Raw genomic sequence first — 14,293 nt, 5'->3', positions numbered from 1 at the left:
AGTGGAATGCACACATCACAAAGCAACTCCTCAGAAATCTTCTCTCCATTATCTATCTGAAAATATTTTCGTTTTCAATATAAGCCTCAAAGTGCTGCCGAGTATCCCTTAGCTGACTAACTTAAACGGTGTTAGAATACTGCTCAATCAAAACAGAAGATTAATTGTGAGTGGACTTCACGTGAACTAGAGCAGTTTCACAGAAAGTTTCCTTCTGGTTTTTGTTGGAGGATATTTTTTTTCAGCATATTCTTAAGAGCCTTCCCAAAAGTCCTTTCTCAGTTTCCATAGAAACAGTGATTTAAAACTGATCAATCCAAAGTATGATTTAACTCTATGAGATGAATATACACATCACAAAGCAGTTGCGCCAAAATCTACTCTCCAGTTTCCATCAGAAAACGTTTCCTTTCTCACCACAAGCCTCCGGGGGTCACTTCATATCCCTTCACAGATTCCTCAAAGACAGTTTCCTAACTGGGCAACGTAGTGTCAGCTTTAACCCTCTGAAATGAATGCACACGTCAGAGAGCAGTTTCTTGGAGAGCTTCTTTCTGCGTTTTATTTCTGGAGATTTAACTGTTCACCCTTGTCTTGAATGCATTGCAAAATATCACTTTCTCAGTTTTATGGGAACAGTGTTTAATCACTGACTTATGAGAAAAGAGGTATGACTCCCTCAACGGAATGTACACATCACAAACTAGTTTCTCAGAAAACTTCTCTCCAGTTTTTGTCTGGAGATATTTTCCATTTCCCCATAGGCCTGAATGTGCTCCTGAATGTCCCTTCGTGTATCCGTCCATGATGTAGTTTCAAAACTGAATATTAGAAAGAAAATTTTATCTATGTTAGACGAATATACATATCTATCACAGAGCAATTTCACAGAAAACTTCTTTCCAGTTTTTGTCTGATGATACTTGCTTTTTCACCATAGCCATCCATATACTCTCAAATGGCCCATGGTAGCTTATTCTCCAAACGGGATTCCCCAACGCTCCATGAGAAGAAAGGTATAACTCTGTGACTGGAATGCACACATTACAAAGCAGCTCCACTGAAATCTTCTCTCCAGTAACTATCGGAACATATTTCCCTTTTCACCATAAGCCTTAAAGTGCTCCCAAGTACCCCTTAGCTGACTAACCTAAAACAGTGTTGGAATACTGGTCAATGAAAACAGAAGCTTAACTGTGCGAGTGGACTTCACGTGACCTAGAGCAGTTTCACAGAAAGATTCCTTCTGGTTTAAATCGCAGGGTTTTTCTTTTTCAGCATATTCTTAAGAGTGTTCCCAAATATCCTTTCTCAGGTTCCACAGAAACAGTGATTTCAAACTCCTCACTCCAAAGAATGATTTAACTCTATTAGATGAATAGACACATCACAAAGCAGTTGCTCCAAAAGCTTCTCTCCAGTTTTCATTGGAAGACATTTCCTTTCTCACCACAAGTCTCTGGGCGCCACTTAATATCCCTTCCCAGATTCCTCTAAGACAGAGTTTCCAAACCGAGCATTATAGTGTAAGCTTTAACTCTCTGAAATGAATGCACACGTCAGAGAGCAGTTTTTGGAACCCTTCTTTCTGGGTTTTATTTTCGGATATGTCACTTTTCGCCATAGTCTTCCTTGCGCTGCAACATATCACTTTTTCAGTTGTATAAGAACAGTGTTCAATCACTGTATTATGAGAAAAGAAGTAAAACTCTCTGAGTGCAATGCAGATATCACAAAGCAGTTTCTCAGAAACTTCTCTCCAGCCTTTACCTGAAGATATTTCCAATTTCCCCACAGGCCTGAATGCGATCCCGAATGTCTCTTCGTGAACCCGTCCGCAATGCAGTATAAAAAAATCCATAAAAGAAAGAGAGTTTTATCTATGTGAGATGAATAGACATTTATATCACAAAGCAGTTTCACAGAAAGCTTCTTTCCAGTTTTTGTCTGAGGATACTTCCTTTATCACCGTAGCTGTCCATATACTTCCGAATGCCCCCTGGTAGCATTTTATCCAAACGGGATTCCCCAATCCTCTCAGAAAAGAAAAGTATATCTCTGTGAGTGGAATGTGCACATCAAAAGCAGCTCCTCGGAAATCATCTCTCCAGTATCACAGAAAGTTTCCATCTGGTTTTTATCGGAGAGTATTTCTTTTTCAGTATATTCTTAAGAGCGTTCCAAATGTCCTCAAAGCACTCCCGAGTGTCCCTTAGCTGACTAACCTAAAACAGTGTTAGAACACTGCTCAATGAAAACATAAGCTTAACTGTACAAGTGGAATGCATGTGACCTAGAGTAGTTTCACAGAAAGTTTCATTCTAGTTTTTATCGGAGGGTTTTTCTTTTTCAGCATATTCTTAAGAGTGTTCCCAAATTTCCCTTTCAGCTTCCACAGAAACAGTTATTTCAAACTGCTCAATCCATGGAATAATTTAACTCTATGAAATGAATACACACATCACAAAGCAGTTGCTCTGAAAGCTTCTTTCCAGTTTTCATCAGAAGACGTTTCCTTTCTCACCACAAGCCTCCGGGCACCACTTAATATCCCTTCACGTATTCCTCAAAGACTAAGTTTCCAAACTGGGCAACGTAGGGTAAGTTTTAACTCTCTGAAATGAATGCACACGTCAGAGATCAGTTTCATAGAATGCTTCTTTCTGGGTTTTATTTCAGGATATTTCACTTTGTGCCATAGTCTTCAATGCACTCCAAAATATCACTATTTCAGTTTTACAGGAACAGTGTTCGAGCACTGCCTTATGGGAAAAGAGGTATAACTCCCTGAGTGGAATGCACTCATCACAAAGCAGTTTCTGTGAAAGCTTCTCTTCAGTTTGTCTCTGAAGATATCTCGTATTTCCCCACAGGCCTGAATGTGCTCCCGAAAGTCCCTTCCCAAATCCGTCCATGACGCAGTTTCCAAACTGTGTAATAGAAAGAAAGTTTTATCTATGTGAGGTGAATAGACATATCTAACACAAAGCAGTTTCTGAGAATGTTTCTTTCCAGTTTTTCTCTGAGGACACTTCCTTTTTTACCATGACCATCCATATATCCACAAATATACCCTGGTAGTGTTTTCTCCAAACTGGATTCCCCAATCCTCTATGAAAGAAAAGTATAACCCTGTGAGTGGAATGCACCCTTCACAAAGCACTTCCTCGGAAATGTTCTCTCCAGTATCTATCTGAAGGTAATTCCGTTTTCACTGTAAGCCTCAAAGTGCTCCCGAGTATCCCTTAACTGACTAACCTAAAAGAGTGTTAGAATACTGCTCAATGAAAACAGCAGCTTAACTGTGTGAGTGGACTTCACGTGACCTAGAGCAGTTTCTCAGAAAGTTTCCTTCTGGTTTTTATCGGAGGGTATTTCTTTTACAGCATATTCTTAAGAGTGTTCCCAAATATTCTTTCTCAGTTTCCACAGAAACAGTGATTTCAAACTGTACAATTCAAAGAATGATTTAATTCTATGAGATGAATAGACACATCACAAAGCAGTTTCTCCAAAAGCTTCTCTCCAGTTTTCTTCGGAATATGTTTCCTTTTCACCACAAGCTTCCTGGTACCCCTTAATATCCCTTCACAGATTTCTCAAAGACAGAGTTTCCAAACTGGGGACAATACTGTAAGCTTTAACACTCTGAAATGAATGCACACATCAGAGAGCAGATTCTTGGAATGCTTCTTTCTGTGTTTTATTTCAGGATATTTCAGTTTTCACCATAGTCTTCAAAGCGATGAAAAATACCACTTTTTCAGTTTTACAGGAACAGTGTTAAAACACTGCCTTATGAGAAAAGAGGTATAACAACCTAAGTGAAATGCACACATCACAGAGCAGTATCACAGAAAGCATCTCTCCAGTTTTTATCTGGAGATATTTCCTATTTCCCCACAGGCCTGAATGTGCCTCTGAATGTCCCTTCGCAAATCCGTCCATGACACAGTTTCAAATCTGGGTATAGAAAGAAAGTTTCATCTATATGAGATGAATAGACATATCTATCACAAAGCAGTTTTACTGAAAGCTTCTTTCCAGTTTTTTTCTGAGGATACTTCCTTTTTCACCATAACCGTCCATGTACTCCCAAATGTCTCCCGGTAGCTTATTCTGCAAATGGGATACCACAGTCCTCTATGAAAGAAAAGTATGACCCAGTGAGTGGAATGAACACGTCACAAAACATCTCCTCGGAAATCTTCTCTACAGTATCTATCTTATTATTTCCGTTTTCACCGTAAGCCTCAAAGCACACCCAAGTATTCCTTAGCTGGCTTACCTAAAACAGTGTTTGAATATTGCTCAATGAAAGCAGAAGCTTAACTCTTCAAGTGGACTTCACGTGACCTAGAGAATATTCACAGAAAGTTTCCTTCTGTTTTTCATTTGAAGGTATTCCTTTTTCAGCATATCCTTTCGAGTGTTCCCAAATATCCTTCCTCAGGTTCCACAGAAACAGTGATTTCAAACTCCACAATCCAAAGAATGATTTAACTCTATGAGATGAATACACACATGACAAAGCCGTTGCTCCAAAATCTTCTCTCTAATTTTCATTGGAAGAGTTTTCCTTTCTCACCACAAGCCTCCGGGCACCACTTAATGTCCCTTCACAGATTCCGCAAAGACAGCGTTTCCAAACTGGGCAATGTAATGTAAGCTTTATCTCTCTGAAATGAATGCACACGTCAGAGTGCAGTTTCTTGGAACACTTCTTTCTCGGTTTTATTTCAGGATATTTCACTTTTTGCCCTAGACTTCAACGCACTGCAAAATATCACTTTTTCATTTTTACAGGAACAGTGTTCAAACATTGCCTTATGAGAAAAGAGGTATAACTTCCTGAGTGAAATACACACATCACAATCAGTTTCTCAGAAAGCTTCTGTCCAGTTTTTGTCTGAAGATATCTTCAATTTCCCCACAAGCCTGAATGTACTCCTGAATGTCTCTTCGTGAATCACTCTATGACTCAATTTCAAAACTGCGTAGTAGAAACAAAGTTTTATCTATGTGAGATGTATAGATATATCTATCACAAAGCTTTTTTCGCAGAAAGCTTCTTTCCAGTGTCTGTCTGAGGATATTTCCTTTTTCACCACAGCCGTGCATATACGCCTGAATGTTACCTGGTAGTGTTTATTCCAAATGGGATTCCCCAAACTTCTATGAGAACAAAAGTGTAACTCTGTGATTGGAATGCACATGTCACAAAGAAGCTCCTCGGAAATCTTCTCTTCCATTTTTATCTGAAGATATTTCCTTCCTCAACGTAAGCCTCAAAGCGCTCACGATTATCACTTCGCAGACTAAACAAAAACAGTGTTAGAATACTGCTCAATGAAAACAGAGGCTTAAATGTACGAGTGGAATTCATGTGACCTAGAGCAGTTTCACAGAGAGTTTCCTTCTGGTTTTTCTCGGAGGGTATTTTATTCAGCATATTGTAACGGGCTTTCCCAAATATCTTTTCTCAGGTTCCACAGAAACGGAAATTTCAAACTGCTCAATGCAATGTATGATTTACTTCTATGAGATAAATTCACACATCACAAGCAGTTGCTCCCAAAGCTTCTCTCCAGTTTTCCTCAGAAGACGTTTCTTTTCTCAAAGCAAGCCTCTGGACACCACTTAATAACCCTTCACAGATTTCCTCAAAGATAGAGTTTCTAAACTGATCAACGTAGTGTAAGCTTTAACTCTCTGAAATGAATGCACACGTCAGAGAGCAGTTTCTTCGAACGCTTTTTTCTGGTTTTCATTTCGGGATATTTCACTTTTTGCTACAGTCTTCAATGCAATGCAAACTATCACTTTTTCAGTTTTACAGGAAAAGTGTTCAAACACTGCCTTATCAGAAAAAAGATAATTCCCTGAGTGGAATGAACACATCATGAAGCGGTTTCTCAGAAAGCTTCTCTGCAGGTTTTATCTGAAGATATCTCCTATTTCCCCACAGGCCTGAATGTCCTCCCAAATGTTCCTTCGCGGATCAGTCCAAGATGCAGTTTGAAAACATTTCTATCACAAAGCAGTTTCACTGAAAGCTTCTTTCCAGTTTTTGTCTGTGGTTACTTCGTTTTTCACCACAGCCATCCATATACTCCCGAATGCCCCCTGGTAACTTTTTCTCCAAACAGGATTCCTGAATCCTCTATGAGAAGAAATGTATAACTCTGTGAGTGGAATACAGACGTCAAAAAGCATATTTTCGGAAATCTTCTCTCCAGTGTCTATCTGAAGATATGTGCATTTTCACCATAAGCCTCAAAGCGATCCCGAGTATCCCTTAGCTGACTAACCTAAAACAGTGTTAGAATACTGCTCAATGAAAACAGAAGCGAAACTGTGCGAGTGGACTTCACGTGACCTAGAGTAGTTTCACAGAAAGTTTCCTTCTGGTTTTTATTGGAGGGTATTTCTTTTTTTTTTTTTTTTTTTGAGACGGAGTCTCGCTGTGTCACCCAGGCTGGAGTGCAGTGGCTGGATCTCAGCTCATTGCAAGCTCCGCCTCCCGGGTTTTTACGCCATTCTCCTGCCTCAGCCTCCCGAGTAGCTGGGACTACAGGCGCCCACCACCTCGCCCGGCTAGTTTTTTTTTGTATTTTTTAGTAGAGACGGGGTTTCACCGTGTTAGCCAGGATGGTCTCGAACTCCTGACCTCGTGATCCGCCCATCTCGGCCTCCCAAAGTGCTGGGATTACAGGCTTGAGCCACCACACCCGGCCTGGAGAGTATTTCTTTTTTTTTTTTTTTTTTTTGAGACGGAGTCTCGCTCTGTCGCCCAGGCTGGAGTGCAGTGGCGCGATCTCGGCTCACTGCAAGCTCCGCCTCCCGGGTTCACGCCATTCTCCTGCCTCAGCCTCCCGAATAGCTGGGACTACAGGCGCCCACAACCACGCCCGGCTAATTTTTTGTATTTTTAGTAGAGACGGGGTTTCACCATGGTCTCGATCTCCTGACCTTGTGATCCGCCCGCCTCGGCCTCCCAAAGTGCTGGGATTACAGGCGTGAGCCACCGCCCCCGGCCGGAGGGTATTTCTTTTGCAACATATTCTTAAGACCGTCCCAAATGTCCTTTCTCAGGTTCCACAGAAACATTGATTTCAAACTGCTCAATTCAAAGAAAGACTAAACTCTATGAGATGAATATACACATCACAAAGCAGTTGCTCCAAACGTTTCTCTCCAGTTTTCAACGGAGGACATATCCTTTCTCATGACAAGCCTCTGGGTGCCACATAATACAGCTTCCCAGATTCCTCAAAGACAGACTTTCCAAACTGGGCAACGTAGTGAAAGCTTTAACTCTCTGAAATGAATGCACACATCAGAGAGCAGTTTCTTGAAATGCTTCTTTCTGGGTTTTATTTCCGGGTATTTCACTTTTCACCAGAGTCTTCAATGTGCTGCAAATTATCACTTTTTCAGTTTTACAGGAACAGTGTTCAAACACTGCCTTATGAGAAAAGAGGTATAACTCCCTGAGTGGAATGCACACATCACAAGGCAGTTTCTGAGAAAACTTCTCTCCAGTTTTATCTGAAGATATCTCCTATTTCCCCACAGGCCTGAATGTGCTCCCGAATGTTCCTCCTTTAATCCATCCATCATGCATTTTCAATACTGCGTAATAGGAAGAAAGTTTTATCTATGTGAGATGAATAGACATATCTATCACAAAGCAGATTCGCTAAAAGCTTCTTTACAGTTTTTGTCTGAGGATATTTTGTTTTTCACCATAGCCGTCCATATACTCCCAAATGCCTCCTGGTAGCTTTTCTCCAAACGGGATTTCCCAATTCTCTATGAGAAGAAAAGTATAACTCTGTGAGTGGAATGCACACGTCACAAAGCAGCTCCTCAAAATCTTCTCTCTAGTATCTATCTGAAGATATTTCCATTTTCACCGTAAGCCTCAAAGTGCTCCTGAGTATTCCTTAGCTGACTAACCTAAAACAGTGTTAGAATACTGCTCAATGAAAACGGTAGCTTAACTGGGCGAAGTAGTGTAAACTTTAACTCTCCGAAATGAATGCACACGTCAGAGAACAGATTCTTGGAACGCTTCTTTCTGGGTTTTATTTCAGGATATTTCACTTTTCGCCATAGTCTTCAATGTGCTGCAAAATATCACTTTTTCAGTTTTACAGGAACAGTGTTCAAATACTGCCTTATGAGAAAAGAGGTATAACTCCCTGAGTGGAATGCACACATCACTAAGCAGTTTCACAGAAAGCTACTCTCCAGTTTTTATCTGAAGATATCTCCTTTTTCCCCACAGGCCTGAATGTGCTCTCGAGTACCCCTTAGCTAATCCGTCCATGACAAGTTTCAAAAGTGCATAATAGAAAGAGGGTTTCATCTATGTAAGATGAATAGCTATATCTCTCACAAACCAATTCACAGAAAGCTTCTTTCCAGTTTTTGTCTGAGGATACTTCTTTTTTCACCATAGCAGTCCACATGCTCCCGAATGTCCCCTGGTAGCGTTTTCTCCAAACGGGATTCCTCAATCCTCTCAGAAAAGAAATGTAAAATTATGTGAGTGGAATGTAGACATAAAAATGCAGCTGGTCGAAAGTCTTCTCTCCAGTATATATCTGAAGATATTTTCGTTTTCACCGTAAGCCTCAAAGTGCTCCCAAGTATCCCTTAGCTGATTAACCTAAAACAGTGTAGAATACTGCTCATTGAAAACAGAAGCTTAACTGTGAGAGTGGAAATCACGTGACTTAGATCAATTTCACAGAAAGTTTCCTTTTGGTTTTTATCGTAGGGTATTTCTTTTTCAGCATATTCGTAAGAGCGTTCCCAAATGTCCTTTCTCAGGTTCCACAGAAACAGTGATTTCAAACTGCTCAATACAAAGAATGATTTACCTCACAGAGTTATACCTTTCTTCTCATAGAGGATTAGGTAATCCCCTTTAGAGAAAAAGCTACCAGGGGGCATTCTGGAGTATATGGATGGCTACGGTGAAAAAGGAAGTACCTCAGACAAAAACTGGAAAGAAGATTTCTCTGAAACTGCTTTGTGACAGATATGTCTATGCAATTCCCATAGATAAAACTTTCTTTCTATTACACAGCTTTGAAGCTGCATCATGGACGGATTCACGAAGGGACATTCAGGAGCACATTCAGGCTTCTGGGGAAATAGGACATATCTCCAGATAAAAAGCATAGAGAAGCTTTCTGAGAAACTGCTTTGTGATGTTTGCTTTCCACTCACGGTGTTATACCTCTTTTCTCATAAGGCAGTGTTTGAACACTATTCCTGTAGAACTGAAAAAGTGATATTTTCATCGCTTTGAAGACTGTGGTGAAAAGTGAAATATCCTCAAATAAAACCCAGAAAGAAGCGTTCCAAGAAACTGCTCTCTGATGTGTGCATTCATTTCAGAGAGTTAAAGCTTACACTACGTTGCCCAGTTTGGTTACTCTGTCTTTGAGGAATTTGGGAAGGGATATTAAGTGGCGCCTGGAAGCTTGTGGTGAGAAAGGAAACGTCTTCAGATGAAAACTGAAAAGAAGCTTTCAGAACAACAGCTTTGTGATGTGTGTATTCATCTCATAGAGTTAAATCATTCTTTGGGTTGATCAGTTTGAAATCACTGTTTCTGTGGAACCTGAGAAAAATCCTTTGGGTAAGCCCTTAAGAATATGTTGAAAAATAAAAACCCTTCAAAAAAACAGAGGGAAACTTTCTGTGAAACTGCTCTACATCACGTGAATTCCCCTCACACAGTTAAGCTTCTGTTTTCGTTGAGCCATATTCTAACACTGTTTTAGGATAGTCAGCTAAGGGACACTCAGGAGCACTTTGAGGCTTAAGGCGTAATGGAAATATCTTCGGATAGATACTGGAGAGAAGATTTCCAAGGAGCTGCTTTTTGACGTCTGCACTCCACTCACAGAGTTCTACCTTTCTTCTCATAGACGATTGGGGAATGCTGTTTGGAGAAAACGCTACCAGAGGACATTCGGGATCATATGGATGGCTATGGTGAAAAAGGAAGTATCCTCAAGCAAAAACCAGAAAGAAGCTTTCTCTGAATCTGCTTTGTGATAGATATGTCTGTTCATCTCACATAGATAAAATTTTCTTTCTATTACACAGTTTTGAAACTGCGTCATGGATGGATTCATGAAGGGACTTTCAAAAGCATATTCAGGCTTGTGGGGAAATAGGAAATATCTCTAGATGAAAACTGGAGAGAAGCTTCCTGAGAAACTGCTTTGTGATGTGGGCATTGCACACACAGAGTTATACTTTTCTTATCCTAGAGGATTGGGGAATCCCGTTTGAAGATAATGTTACCAGGGGACATTCGGGAGTGTATGGATGGCTACAGTGAAAAAGGAAGTATCCAAAGAAAAAAACTGGAAAGAAGCTTTCTGTACAACTGCTTTTTTATAGAGATGTCTATTCATCTCACATAGATGAAACTTTATTTCATTACGCATATTTGACACTGCGTCATGGACAGATTCACGTAGGGACATTCAGGAGCACATTCTGGCCTGTGGGGAAATAGGAGATATCTTCAGATAAAACTGGAGAAAAGCTTTATGAGAAACTTCTTTGTGACGTATGCATTGCACTCAGGGAGTTATACCTCTTTTTTCTTAAGACAGTGTTCTAACACTGTCCTGTAAAACTGAAAAAGTGATATTTTGCAGCGCATTCAAGACTATGGCAAAAAGCGAAATATCCAGTAATAAAACCCAGAAGGAAGCATTCGAAGAAACTGCTCTCTGACGAGTACATTTATTTCAGAGAATTAAAGCTTACACTACATTGCTCAGCTTCGAAAGTCTGTCTTTGAGGAATCTGTGAAGGGATATTACGTGGTGCCCAGAGACTTCTGGTGAGAAAGGAAACGTCTACCGATTAAAACTGGAGAGAAGCCTTCAGAGCAACTGCTTTCAGTTGTGTGTATTCATCTCATAAAGTTAAATCATTCTTTTAATTGAGCAGTTTGAAATCACTGTTTCTGTGAAACCTGAGAAAGGACATTTGGGAATGCTCTTAAGAATATGCTGAAAAACAAATACCCTCTGATAAAAACCAGAAGGAAAATTTCTGTGAAACTGCTCTAGGTCACGTGAATTCCACTCACACAGTAAAGCTTCTGTTTTCATTGTTCAGTATTCTAACACTGTTTTATGTTAGTCAGCTAAGGGATACTTGGGAGCGCTTTGAGACTTATGGTGAAAACGGAAATATCTTCAGATAGACACTGGAGAGAAGATTTCCAAGGAACGACTTTGTGATGCATGCATTATAATCACAGAGTTATACTCTTCTTCTCATAGAGGATTGCGGTATCCCGTTTGGAGTAAAGCCTGCTATGGGACATTCGGGAGTACGTGCATGGCTATGCTGAAAAAGGAAATATCCACAGAGAAAAACTGGAAAGAAGCTTTCTGTGAAACTGTTTTGTGATAGATGTCTATTCATCTCACATAGATAAAACTTTCTTTCTATTATGCAGTTTTGAAACTGCGTCATGGACGTATTCGCGAAGGGACATTTTGGAGCACATTCAGGCCTGTGGGGAAAAAGGAGGAATCTTCAGATAAAAACTGGGAGAAGATTTCTGAGAAACTGCTTTGTGATGTGTGCATTCCTCTCAGGGAGTTATACTTCTTTTCTCAGAAGGCAGTCTTTGAACACTGTTCCGGTAAAACTGAAGAAGTGATATTTTGCAGTGAATTGAAGACTATGGGGAAAAGTGAAATATCCGGAAATAAATCCCTGAAGGAATCATTCCAAGAAACTGCTCCCTGACGTGTACATTCATTTCAGAGAGTTAAAGCTTACACTACGTTGCCCAGTTTGGAAACTCTGTCTTAAAAGAATCTGTGACCGGATATTAAGTGGTGCCTGAGGCTTGTGGTGAGAAAGGAAACATCTTCCGATGAAAACTGGAGAGAAACTTTGGAAGCAACTGCTTTGTGTTGTGTGTATTCACTCATAGACTTAAATCATTCTTTGGATTCAGCAATTTGAAATCAGTGTTTCTGAGGAACCTGAGAATTACATTTGGGAATGCTCTTAAGAATATACTGAAAAAGTAATATCCTCCAGTAAAAACCAGAAGGAATCTTACTGTGAAACTGCTCTAGGTCAAGTGAAGTCCACTGAAACAGTTAAGCTTCTGTTTTCATTGAGCAGTATTCTAACATTGTTTTAGGTGTAGTCAGCTAAGGGATACTCGGGAGCGCTTTGAGGCTTGTGGTGCAAACGGGAATATCTGCAGATAGATCCTGGAGAGATTTCTGAGTAGCTGCTTTGTGAAGTGTGCATTCCACTCACAGAGTTATACTTTTCTTCTCATATAAGCTTGGGAAATCCCTTTTGGAGAAAGGCTACCAGGGTATATTGGGGAGTATATGGATAGCTATGGTGAAAAAGGAAGAATCCTCAGACAGAAACTGGAAAGAAGCTTTCTGTGAAACTGCTTTGTGATACATATATCTATTCATCTTACATAGATAAAACTTTCTTTCTATTACACTGTTTTGAAACAGCGTCATGGATGGATTATTGAAGGGACATTCGGGAGCCCATCCATGTCTGAGGGGAAATAGGAAATATCATCAGATACAATCTGGAGAGAAGCTTTCTGAGAACCTGCTTTGTGATGTGTTCATTCCACTCAGGGAGTTATACCTCTTTTCTCATAAGACAGTGTTTCAAAACCGTTCCTGTAAACTGAAAGAGTGACATTTTGCAGCGTAAAGAAGACTATTGCAAAAACTGACACATTGGGAAATAAAGTCCCATTGGGAAAGAAAGAGCGTTCCAAGAAACTGCTCTATGACGTGTGCCTTCATTTCAGAGAGTTAAAGCTTACACTACCTTGACCGGTTTGGAAACTCTGTCTTTGAGGAATCTTAGAAGGGATATTAAGTGGCACCCAGAGTCTTGTGGTGAGAAAGGAAACGTCTTCCGAAGAAAACTGGAGAGAAGCTTTCAGAGCAACTACTTTGTGATGTGTGTATTCATCTCATAGAGAAAAATCATTCTTTGGATTGAGCAGTTTGAAATCACGCTTTCTGTGGAACCAGAGAAAGGACATTTGGGAACGCTCTTAAGAATATGCTGAAAGAGTAACATCCTCCGATAAAAACCAGAAGGAAACTTTCGGTGAAAGTGCTCTAGGTCACCTGAATTCCACTTGCACATTTAAGCTTCCGTTTTCGTTGAGCAGTATTCTAACAGTTTTAGGTTACTCAGCTAAGTGATACTCGGGAGCGCATTGAGGCTTACGGTGAAAACGGAAACATCTTCAGATAGATACTGGAGAGAAGATTTCTGAGGAGCTGCTTTGTGACATGTTCATTGCACTTACAGAGTTATACTTTTCTTCTTATAGAGGATTGGGGAATTCCATTTGGAGAAAACGTTACTAGGGGACATTTGGCAGTGTATGGAAGGCTATAGTGAAAAAGCAAGTGTCCTCAGACAGAAACTGGAAAGAAGCTTTCTGCGAAACTGCTTTGTGATAGATATGTCTATGCATTTTTTTTATCAAGTTAGCATGGTTATTTTTTTTTAATTTATTTATTATTATTATACTTTAAGTTCTAGGGTACATGTGCATAACATGCAGGTGTGTTACATATGTATAATTGTGCCATGTGGGTGTGCTGCACCCATCAACTCGTCAGCACCCATCAACTCGTCATTTACATCAGGTATAACTCCCAATGCAATCCCTCCCCCAGACCCCCTCCCCATGATAGGCCCCGGTGTGTGATGTTCCCCTTCCCGACTCCAAGTGATCTCATTGTTCAGTTCCCACCTATGAGTGAGAACATGCGGTGTCTGGTTTTCTGTTCTTGTGATAGTTTGCTAAGAATGATGGTTTCCAGCTGCATCCATGTCCCTACAAAGGACACAAACTCATCCTTTTTTATGGCTGCATAGTATTCCATGGTGTATATGTGCCACATTTTCTTAATCCAATCTGTCACTGATGGACATTTGGGTTGATTCCAAGTCTTTGCTATTGTGAATAGTGCCGCAATAAACATACGTGTGCATGTGTCTTTATAGCAGCATAATTTATAATCCTTTGGGTATATCCCCAGTAATGGGATGGCTGGGTCATAGGGTACATCTAGTTCTAGATCCTTGAGGAAAAGCCATACTGTTTTCCATAATGGTTGAACTAGTTTACAATCCCACCAACAGTGTAAAAGTGTTCCTATTACTCCACATCCTCTCCAGCACCTGTTGTTTCCTGACTTTTTAATGATCGCCATTCTAA

Source organism: Theropithecus gelada, chromosome 15 (genome assembly GCF_003255815.1).
Source record: "Theropithecus gelada isolate Dixy chromosome 15, Tgel_1.0, whole genome shotgun sequence".
NCBI classification, from domain to species: Eukaryota; Metazoa; Chordata; class Mammalia; order Primates; family Cercopithecidae; genus Theropithecus; species Theropithecus gelada.
The sequence above is the reverse complement of the archived record's forward strand: the minus strand, read 5'-3'. Positions refer to the sequence as shown.